The following is a 12,280-nucleotide window of genomic DNA, read 5'->3' on the forward strand; positions in this document are numbered from 1 at the left end:
TTCTAATTTCTAAGTATCAGGTTCTCCTTTCTTTATATAGTTTAATGGAAGTTGTTACATTAATACCAGTGATATCTTATGATTGAAACCTGTTTAAGTAAAGCATCAGATTTTGGAAAATATAATAATACAAAACGTCATTTAAAAATTCTATCAGAATAATTCTTAAAAATTTACCTAACTTTGCTTCTCTCACTCAAATAGGTTATAATGTTCAAGGCTATAGTGTGATCTATTGCTGAGTTAGTAATGACAGTCAAGTTTGCCAACACAATCACTGCACTACATTATCTAAGTCATTGCTCTGTAAAGTGCTTTGGGATACCTTGAGTATGAAGGGCCATATATCAAATATATTATATTTTATTCTATATGGTACCTGAGTTTTGGTAATGCATATTCAACAAGCTGAATAAAAAGACCTCTAGATATGTTTTATTAGTGTTTATATGCATTCACTGCAGGTATGTTTAGGCTCAACTTGAACCAACAGAAAGATGTGTTTAAGAAAGAAACAGAAAGAACTTCTATTCTGAAGGTAGAAACCCCAACTAAGTATGTGTCCCACTAGCATCCTTGACCTCAGATATTCCTGTATCTCACTTGTCACTCAGAAACCTAAATTGGTTTTCCTTCCAAGCAGGAGTGATGTATGAGAGCAGGAATCACATCACTATCATTTGTCATTGTTTTACCCTCAGGTCTTAACACTCTGATGAAATGAATGAATGAATAAATGAATGATTTCTGCTCGATTGTAGCCTCATTAACTTTTTAACTAAAATATTTTTAAAGTAGCACTTCAAATTTTTGTAAGAAGTTCTGCTATATGAATGTTAAGAATGTTCTCAGACTTTATCATGGTAAAGTTTGCAAGGGGAAAATCTCAGAAAGGATGACTATATAGCTTTTACAGTTGTCGGCTCTTGCTTCAGGATTATCTTTCAGCAAGAGTGACATTTTATTCCACGTAAACATAATAAAGTATATTCAAAACCAGCAGAAATGCATACTTTTTGATACGTGGTCCCAGCCAATTAATAAATAGTTAGTGAGTATATAGCAGATGTATACAAACATGCATGCTGACATACACACAAAATACATATAAACTTGTACTAAAATAAATTAGCATATACCTTAGAAACTTAAGAATTATTCATCTCATTTCAGTTTTTATTTTGACACATGACTTCACTCTTATTAGTATACTATCTGGTAAATTGGGATTTCTCCCCTTATGCATTGAAAAGATTAAATATTTATTATGTGATAAACTCTACGAATATATAAATATTATCAATGCTTGCCTGATTTAATAGTTTCCTATTTATGAGGCGAAAATAGTAATAAAGTCAGTTATAGAGTAAAATGACATTTATTTTTCAATTATAAGATTATATGAACTATTTATCAACTTAGTTGAATGGAATAATAAAATGTGATTTCAGAATAGAAGTGTTTATTTTGAAGAAATAAATAATTAAAAACATGCCAATATATCTAAACAACACAGACTAAACTATCATTTTGCCTATGACCAAATTCAGCGATTGATCAGTGCCAATCATATACTCAGAAATACAGACATAGCCATTTCCTTGTGAAATTTACTGTCTTTACTAGTTTCCATTCCAAACAAAGGTGACCCAGCATAATGTGGAAATTATTGAACAATATCATTAATATCACACACAAGTAAAATTTTGCTGAAGATAATTAAAAAATGGTTACAGAAGTATATTTATAGTGAACTTCCAGAAGAGCAAGCTGGATTTAGAAGAGGAAATGGAATGAAGGATATCATTGCTGATGTTGAATGGATCTTGGCTGAAAGCAAAGAATACCAAAAAGATGTTTATTTGTGTTTTATTGACCACGTAGAAGGATTTGACTGTGTGGATCATAGCAAATTATGGATAACATTGAGAAGAATGGCAATTACAGAACATTTAAAAGTGTTCATGAGGAACCTATATGTGGATCAGGAGCTGTTATTTGATCAGAAAAAGGGAATACTGCATGGTTTAAAATCAGCAAGGGTATGCATCAGGGTTGTATCCTTTCACCATATTTATTCAATCTGTATGCTGAGCAAATAATCTGAGAAGGTGGACTATATGAAGAAGAATGTGGCATCAGGATCCGAGGAGGACTCATTAACAACCTGTGCTAGGCAGACAACACAACCTTGCTTGCTGAAAGTGAAGATGACTTGAAGCATTTACTGATGAAGATTAAAGACTATAGTCTGCAATATGGATTACACCTCACCATAAAGGAAAAAGGAAATCCTCACAACTGGACTGATAAGCAACATCACAATGAATGGAGAAAAGATTGAAGTTGTCAAAATTTTCATATTACTTGGATCCACAATCAACACCAATGGAAGAAGCAGTCAAGAAATTGGATATCATATCACACTTGGCAAATCTGCTGCAAAAGACCTCTTTAAAGTGCTGAAGAACAAAGATGTCACTTTGAAGACCAAGGTGCACCTAACCAAAACCAAGGTATTTTCAATCACCTTGTATGCATGTGAAAGTTGGACAATGAATAAGGAAAACCAAAGAAGAGTTGGTACTTTTGAGTTATGGTGTTGGTGAAGAATACTGAAAGTACCATGGACTGCCAGAAGAATGAACAAATCTGTCCTGGAAGAAGTGCAGCCAGGACACTCCTTGGAAGCAAGAATGGCCGGACTTCTCACCTATTTTTGTCATGTTGTCAGAAGGGATCATTCTCTGCAGAAGGATATCATGCTTGGTAAAGTGGAGGGTCAGCAAAAAAGAGAGGAAGAGCCTCAATTAGATGGATTGACACAATGGCTGCAATGATGGGCTCAGGTATGGCAAGGATTGTGGAGCTGGCACAGGACCAGGCAGTGTTTCATTCTGTGGTACATATGGTTGTTATGAGTTGGAGCTAACTCAAGAGCATCTAACAACAACAATTAGTTTCCTAACGCTTTTGTAACCAAATACTCACAACCTGAATTACCATCAAAACAAAATTTATTTTTTTCCAGTTCTGCAGGATAATTGCCCAAAATCAAGGTGTTGATAGGATTGTTTCCTTCTGAATGTTCCGATTGAGAATGCATTTATGTCCTTTCCTTAGTTTCTGGTGACTGCCACCAATCCTTGCACTCCTTGGTTTATAGATACATCACTCCAATCTCTGCCTTAGTCTTCACATCACCTTCTACACTTTATCCTCAAATTCCTGCCTTTCTCTTATAAGATCATCTGCATTGGATTTAGGGCCCACTCTAAATCCAGGATGATCTCATCTAGAGATCCTTAATTAAATTACAATGGCAAAGACTCTATTTTCAAACAAGTGCACCTTCACAAGTTCTTGGAGTTAGGACTTCACTTATCTTTTTTTGGGACCATTATTCACCTCAGTAAAGATGAGTTAGTTATAAGGAAAACTGGAAAGCTGTACAGGTAGGGGTAACAGTAAAAGTGAAGGGACAAACACAAGAATGCCTGGACAATAGGATTTGTAAATGAATATAGAAAACTAGGTAAAAAATGGGAGTTAAGGAATACCTGTAATTCTTTAAACTTGACTGTGCTATGAGGCAAGGAAAACTTAAAAGATAACTAATCTGATTACTTTTATGTATGGACCTTTTAAATATTGAAAAAAAAGGAGATTATAATGTTGAACAAAAGGAAGAAGGAAAGAAATATCATTTGTAATTAAAATTTGAATACATCAAATACAAGTAAGTGGCTATCTATAGGAAGAAAACAGTGGTTGGGACTGGCAAGTAGGAAATACCTGTAGAGTGTATTAGAGAAGTGAGAAATTAAATAAGGGGAATCAGCTAGAAAGTGACTCCAGGTATAAGGATATTTTATATGTATCTTTAAAACCACAGGTAACCTGATCAAAACAGCAAAGTCCAGGTTATTTTATAAGTCATTCCTCTTCATATTTTTACCACCACCACTATCTGAGGATAAGGATAGGAACAAGAAGTTTGTATTCTCTCTCTTGTCACTGCTATGCTTGAGCTTAGACTAGACAAAGCCTTTGAATCTTAGGAAAACTGGTGAGACTATTGGGTTGTCTACAAAACTATTTGGAAGTTAATGTACTGAAGAATGAATACAGCATGCTAAATAATTAAAGCAGGAAGAAAAAGTGAATTGGATTTTTCAAATTCAAAATAGTTCCTATATTCTTCTTACTCATTCCTTAAGTTTATGATTATTTTAAAAAAGTTTTTTTTAAATATGCATGCATATTTAAATATGCATCATAGTCATTTGTTCATTCATTTATTCAGCAGTATTTATTAAGTAATGTAAATGCATAAACACTATGTTAGATGTTTGGAAAAATTCAAAAAGAAGTAGAAAAACATAATAGTAATAAATAATAAAATACTAAGCACTGTGTTGTAGGCACTAGCCTACTGGTTTATAATTATTTGATCTGGAAAACAAGACTATGGAGCAGAATTTTTATCTTCATATCACAGACATGGAAACCAAAATGCATCTAATCTAGGTAAATATCTCACAGTCACATAACTAGAATATGGCAATTAGAATTTATATATTGTGTTCCAGAATCTGAACTTTTAATCATTCACTGATTCTGCTATGGAAGATGATAAAGAAAATTATGTAAATAAGAAATATTTAATAATACCTCACTTAAAAAAAATTGTGCTAGATGCTCAAGGGGAACTCTGGTGGCATGGTGCTCAGGGCATTTGACTGCTAACCAGAATGCTAGCAGTTCAAACCCACCAGCCACTCCTTGGAAGGAAGGTTGAGCAATCTACTTCCATAGTGATACCACCTTGGAAACCCAAGGATGGGTCACTATAAGTCAGATCCAACTGGATGGCAGTGTTTGTTTTTTTTGTTTTTGGAGTTGCTCAAAATAAGAGAAGGGGGAAGAATCTTCAAAATCTATATGGGTGGGAAGGGGAGAAAGAGACAGTCATAAACCAAACTAAAACAAATGAGTTAACTCTGAGATTCAAATCCACACATCATTGACTGCTTTTAGAAAAAGATGGTGGACCCTTTAATATCTCTTCTTTGAGCAGTAATTATGTTTCCATTTGTCAGTAGTGGTCAGGGGAAGAACATGATAGGAATGATGGGTTTCTGTTCCTGGTTCTGGTTTTATTTGGTTTGCTTCTTCTTGTTCTGCTGTATAGTGAGAGGGATATCCAGTAACATTCACCCCCATCGAGTTTCAGCTGCAACCCTGTGGATGCCTTCCATGAAGTTCCAGCAATATCCCATACACATATTCCCAGTGAGTCTCATAGGCACCCTGCTCCATAGGTTCTCAGCCTGTCAGCAGCTGTGGGGTGTTTTCTACTTGCTACTGTCAAACATGGTTTTCTTCCCACATGCATCACAGAGAAATGTTTCTTGTCTTGGCTAGTTTCCCTAACTGGCATCCTTGGCATACTTATACTCCAGAGGTGTGTTTTCACCCCAAAGTGCCCATATTTTGGACCAGCTCTGAAGCAAAACATCCTGTCGCAGAGTTGGCAGCAACCACACTCTTGCCCACAAGATCCAAATCTCACTTTTGAGAAGGGTCCCTCTTCAAGTTTATCTTTCCTTGGGTAGCCTTCTTCAGCCCAAGGTATTCTTTAGAGTTCTCTTTATTCCTTGTAGATAATTCCTGTTACAGGTAATAATTCTTTATATTAAACATTTCCTATGTAAACACTGTGGTTTCTGCATTCTGATTGAACTCTGATTGTTGAAAGAGAGTAAATAAAGAAGGAGGTGAGGATAAGTGCTGTGTACTTTCTGAGTCATGAGAAAGTAGATTACTCATAAGTCCCATCCAAAATGAACAGTAAGGTGCTAAAGAGTGCTAACTAGGGGTGACAATAAGACAACAGGTTCAAAATTAATTCCTCCCCTTCCTTCCCAACCCTGGTAACCTACAAAGTGAGTTCCCTTTCCCAAGCAAACCCTTCTTTGTCTTTTTATAATAATGAATTTTACAATATTTGTCCTTCTGCAATTGACTTATTTCACTCAGCATAATGTCCTCCAGGCTCACCCACATTGTAAAATGATTTGCATATCCTTCATTGTTCTTTAATGTAGCATAGTATTCCATTGTGTGAATGTTCCATAATTTGATTATCCAGTCATCCACTGATGGGCATTTAGGTTGTTTCCATCTCTTTGCTATAGTTAATTGTGCTGCGATGAACATAGGTGTGCATATGTCTGTTTGTGCCCTCTCACCTCTTTAGGATATATTCCTAGTAATGGAATTGCTGGGTCAAATGGTATTTCTATTTTCAGTTTTTTAAGAAAATGCCATACTGTATGCCACAATGGTTGTACCATTTTACTATCCCATCAGCAGTGCACAAGAGTTCCAATCTCTCCACAACCTTATCAGCATTTGTTATTTTCTGTCCTGTTGAACTTTGCTATTATTGCTGCGGTGAGATGATATCTCATCGTTGTTTTGAGTTAAATCTCTCTAATGGCTAAAGATCCCGAGCAATTCCTCATGTGTTTGTTGGCTGCCAGCATATCATATTTAGTGAAGTGTTTAAGTATTTTGCCCATTTTTGAATTGGGTTGTTTGTCATTTTGGTGTTGAGGTGTTGAATTTTTCTATAGATTTTGGAGTTAAGTCTTGTGTCAGATATGTCATAGGCAAATATTTTCTCCCAAACTGTAAATTCTCTTTTTACTCTTTTGACGAAGTCTTTCAATGTGCATAAGAATTTAATTTTTAAAAGGTCCCAGTCATCTAGCTTCTCTTCTACCTCCTGTGCATTCTGGGTTATGTTTCATAGTCTATTTATGCCATAAATTAGGGCTCCTAGATTTTCCCCTATTTATCTTTTATGCATTTTATAGTTTTGGGTTTTACATGTAAGTCTTTGATCCAGCTTGAGTTTGTTTTTGTGGATGGGATAGGTATGGGTCTTGTTTCGTTTTTCTGCAAGTGGATATTCAGTTTTGCCAGTACCATTTATTAAAAAGTCTATCTCCTCCCCATTTAATGAATTTTGGACCTTTTTCTAAGATCAGCTGTCCATAAATAGATGAGTCTATTTCTGGTTTTTCTATTCTGTTCCATCAGTCTATCTGTCTATCATTGCACCAACCAATACTACACTGTTTTGACTACTGTGGCTGTACAGTAGGGTTTTAAGATCTGGGAGTGTGAGACCTCCCACTTTGTTCTTCTTCTTCAGAGTGCCTTGCTTATCCAAGGTCACTTTCCTTTCCATATGAAGTTAGTAATTGGTTTTTCCATGTCCTTAAAAAATTTTGTTGGTATCTGAATTGGGATTGCATAATATAGATTGCTCTAGGTACTATTGACATTTTCACAATATTCAGTCTACCTAACCATGAACAAGGCAGGTTCTTCCATTTATGTAGATCCCTTGTTGTCTCCTGTAGTAATGTTTTATGGTTGTCTTTGTATAGGTCTTTTGTGTCTCTCGTAAGATTTATTCCTAGACATTTTATCTTTTTATTAGCAATTATAATAGGTATTGTTTCCCTTATTTCCTTTTCAGAGGTCTGTTTGTTGGTGTAGAGGTATCCAACTGATTTTTTGGGGGCTAGTTGGGAGCCACATGCTGATGTGGGTAATGGGAGGGATGGCATAGAAAGAGTCCGTGACCATCATGATAACATTAGGTAAAGGGAGGACACTGAATTGTGTACATAAGATATAGACAACAAAGGCTAATACCAATATAGCCACAATGTGGAAACATTACCATTAACACCAAACACCAGGCTACAGATAAACACATAAACATCTGCGAAGATCAGATGAGGGTCAGGGAACAGGATTATACTCCAGAGCAAGGATAGATTCAGTGGAGGCTAATTTTGCACAGATACCACTGATACAAAATACCCACAATCCTTACAGAAGCAATAGAAGACAGACATAAAGTAATCCCTCAAACAGAGCCAGACACTCTGGGAGAGAGATCCAATGGATCTACTGACTCAAGACCATAGTACTGGGGGACACCAGATTCAATTGACACAACAAAATACATAAAAATCTTGTTTTTCAACCTGCATTGGTGAATAGGAACTGGGGTCTTAAAAGCTTTCAAGTGACCATTTAAGATGCACCTAATGGTCTCCTAGCATTGAAGTGAAGAAGAGTGAAAAAAAAAAAAAAAAATGCGTATTTGTAAGCAATCAGTCCTAGGACGTGATGAACCTTGAGACCAGAAGAACTAGATGGTGCCAGCTACCAATGCCAGTCACTCCGGAAAGGAACAAAACTGGAGATCCTGGATAGAGTGGGAGGAAAAACTTGGAACAAAATACCAAAACACAATAATGACCAGAATTACTGGTCAAATGGAGTCTGGTGAGATCCCTAATCTGTGGCCCTAGGGTACATTTTGGTCCTGGAATAAAATTCACTCCCAGGGGCTGGCTCTCAGCCCAATAGTAAACAAGATGTACACGCGGACCACTCAACCCAAGGTGACACACCCACATACTCTATGGAGATCATCCCTTGGAGTAATCCACCAAAGGACACCAGAGGGGCAACATTCACATGGAGGAAATGCAGGACACACAGGACTGTATAACTATGAAGTCCGCAGGAGAAGGGGGTGTTACAGGGCAGGAAGGAGAGGAGACTGGTTTAGGCTTGGAGATGGTAATCAGGGAGTGAAAGTAAATGCACACAAAATGTTGAATGTAAATCAAACTCTGCTCTGTAAACTTAAACATAATGCACAATAAAATAAAAAGGAGAAAAATTAAAAATTATAAAAATACAAAAAGACAACACGTTCGGTGGTGAAGTCTTCTGAATTCTGTCTAAATGCATGTTAAAAGGTACAATCTTACTAAGCTTTAGAGTAGGTAATTTACTGAGATAGAAATGGGCCATGCTGATTCTACAGGATTCCTCAATGTTTTTCCACTACAGTGCATGAAAATGGCTCACTGTGACAAGGATTTTCCAACAAAGATAATGAAGCCTAGTGGAGATAGCAGAGGGCCTTCTCAGAAGTCATTCAGGTGGTTTCCTCTCAAATATCCCTGCCTCCATATCCTAGAGAATCCTCAGAAAAGAATGGTGTGTGGCAACCTAAACTAAAAGAAAATGTAGACTAATTTATAAAAGGCTATTGTAACACACATGTTCTTCAAATCAGAACATATTTTTTGGTACACCCTTCACGTTATGTCTTCCAAGATTTTAAAATATTTTTTTAAAATATTTAATTGGTAAATTTAACTTCACCTTTTCTCCTTTCCTACACGTCCTTCCTACTACAAACATTTTCTTTTTCTTTAATATTTTTTGTTTGTTTGGTTGGTTTGGTTTTGTTGGTTGGTTATATTTAAGGGAAAGTAAAATCCATGAGCAGTGTGTATTTTGTTTTAGGTTAACTCCCTCCCCCCAGAAATACGGCTCCTAAATATTCTTTTTTTTTTCTTTCTATTTTTGTCTTTCTGTACAGCCATTTCATGTAGGAGGCAGACACAAAAATAAAACTCCCTCTTCAGATCATGGCAATTTTAATCTATCTCACAAGCATAGCCACTAAAGTCTACTGTTAAGATCTGGAGTGGTAGTCAAAACTGGAAAGTTTCTAAATTCTTATATAAGATTTGCTCTATCTTTGTATCAATTTTATATATAGTTCCAAATATCCCATAGGCATTTATTTCTAAGATATATGCTCTATGAAAGGAAATCCACAAAAGAACCAGACACTTTCTTCTAGAAGATTTTTCAAATCTTTAATAATTTATATTGATATTTTAAGAATAAACAGACAAATGTGTTATCATAATCCTTATTGTTGTCATTTTTGAATTACTCATCTCATCATTGGATAACCCCTGTAATTATTCTGACAGAAAATATTTACATGTGATTTGATTTCCTTAGATTAGAATTTTGGCCTGTATGACAAGTTTAGAAACTTAAACTAGTTGCCATTCAGTTGATCCTGACTCAGTGACCACATTGTGTCATAGTAGAACTGTACACCACAGGATTTTCAATGACATATTTTCCAGAAGTAGATCACCAGGTCTTTCTTTTCAGGAACCTCTACGTAGTCTCCAACCAGCAACCTTTTGGTTAACAGTCAAGGAAGCTATCTATTTGCACCACAAAAATTACCTAAAGAGATTCATTTCAGAATTCTAATCAGTGATAAGTGCATAACCGTTGCATTGTGAATGTATGTCCATTTTTGAATATAGATGCAACTTGTTGAAAATGATCATCTTCTTGGGAGGAAACATGTCTTTCTACAACCTTCCTGCTGTGAGATGTACCTGATATAGGCCAATTGGTAAAGTCTGACAATGGTCCCCAAACTGAAAAATCGGGTATGTCCTGCCAATGTATGGATTTTTATTCATTCAAAATTATGTTCTCTATAGCATTAATATATTTCGTATACAAATATAAATTGAAAAATGACAGGATAAAAACATGAGTTTGCCATGAATCAGAATTGACTCTTTAGCTGGTTAAGAAGTCCTGGTAGTGCAGTGATTACTTGGCTACAAAAAAAAAAAAAAAAAAAGGTTGGCAGTTTGAAACCACTTACAGGCTCCATGGCAGAAAATCCTGGCAATCTGCTTCCATAAAGATTATAGCCTAGAATACACTATAGTAGACACAAGTCTACTCTGTTACATGTCATTGCTATAAGTCAAACATCAACTAAATAGCACTGAACAACTGCAAAAATATGATTAGCAATACTAACATTTTTCTTTTCATGCTCCCTTGGGTCAATGAGAAGCTCTGGTAGCATAGTGTCTAAGGCATTTGACTGCTAACCAGAAGGCTGGCAATGTAACCTTGGAAGGAAGGTTGGGCAATCTACTTCTGTAGTGATACTGTCTCGGAAACCCAAGGAGGGGTCACTATGAGTCTAGTCTGACTTGACAGCCATGAGTTGGTTTTAGTTTTGTTTGAGTCAATATGCCCACATATTGAAGACCACTGACATATAGGATTGTACTGAGTATATGTTAGTTTTGTTTTTAGGGTATTGCTAGGATATTCTATATGATTTGATCTGTCTTTAATGATGGACCTCCTTCATCCCATTTTCACTATCCATATATACACACAAACACATAATCTGATGCTTTTAATTCCAATAGCTACTTCAGGACAAATCTGCCTAATTGAAAACTCCCATATGAGGAATGATTATACCCAGGAATAGGAACCTTGGGAGAACTGCATTGTATTAGCCCAGATCTAAATCATAGATTCATTTCAAAGATGGTTCAGATTAACAAATGTTATATATTTACACCAAATTTAAGGGAAATGCAAACCTGCACACATGCACATGCATATGCATAAGTTACACAGTATATTAAAGTTAATACAACCTACTTTTCTACTATTCCTTAATTCTATACTCTGCATAAAAAGAACATATGAAAGATCTTGGTGTGTATTTGTTCATGTCTTTGGTTCATTCCCATTGGGTTTTGTTTTCAGTTCAGTCAAACATTGCACCAGAAAAGTCAGACATCGATCTTGTGCTGTATTAATTGTAAGTTGAGTGGATGACTGCACATCTTCAGTATCTTTTTTTTAATGTTATCATGGGTGTCATCTCTGTTTCCAGCTTTTTGGTTTTATTGCAGTTTTATTTTCTGTAATTTTCTTGAAATGTGAAAGATATAGTTCTGTTGTGATGAATGAGATATGGAACCCATAGCTCAGTCACTAGTTTGTTCATAGATTGACCCATTGAATGTAAAGTATGTGATGCTAAGAACAATTTTGATGAGATCCATTGTTGAATGTGTAATGATTCATCACTCTTTGTGAAGTTGCTACTTTTATGTCTTAGTTCTGCATCATTTTTCATGTTTCTCTTTTAATAAGTATCTGCAAGGACAAAAATCATCCCAAAATATATCCTAGACTAAATTGACTACAAGTGAGAGATATTCACTAAACATCAACAATGAATACAGATTATATATTTTAACTATTTTTAAAAGAATTTATAAATATATTTGTTTTAATACAGGAAACTGATATTTAACTTCTGTCATCTTTTGCTGTATATATTATACCTCCACTTATGGAATTGTTTATCTTTTTATTGTTGTAAAAATAGATATAACACATCATTTGCCAATTGAACATTTTTTTTTTTTACATATACAATTCAGTAACACCAATTACATTTATTATGTTGTACAAACATCACCACTTTCCATTGTTTTACATCACCAAGAATAGATATTCAGTGTTT

The 12,280-nt window shown here is 35.4% G+C and overlaps 1 non-coding gene across 1 annotated transcript; it reads right to left on the bottom strand.

Moving 5' to 3' along the window:
* Nucleotides 1-9,476: 9,476 nt before the first annotated feature.
* Nucleotides 9,477-9,619, bottom strand: LOC122150352. The gene has a single exon (XR_006163620.1). It is a non-coding gene; the product is annotated as a small nucleolar RNA SNORA29 (small nucleolar RNA).
* Between the last annotated feature and the right edge of the window lie 2,661 nt (nt 9,620-12,280).

This window comes from Orycteropus afer, unplaced genomic scaffold (assembly GCF_000298275.1).
Source record: "Orycteropus afer afer isolate SDZICR_OR568_19922 unplaced genomic scaffold, OryAfe1.0 scaffold00126, whole genome shotgun sequence".
NCBI classification, from domain to species: Eukaryota; Metazoa; Chordata; class Mammalia; order Tubulidentata; family Orycteropodidae; genus Orycteropus; species Orycteropus afer.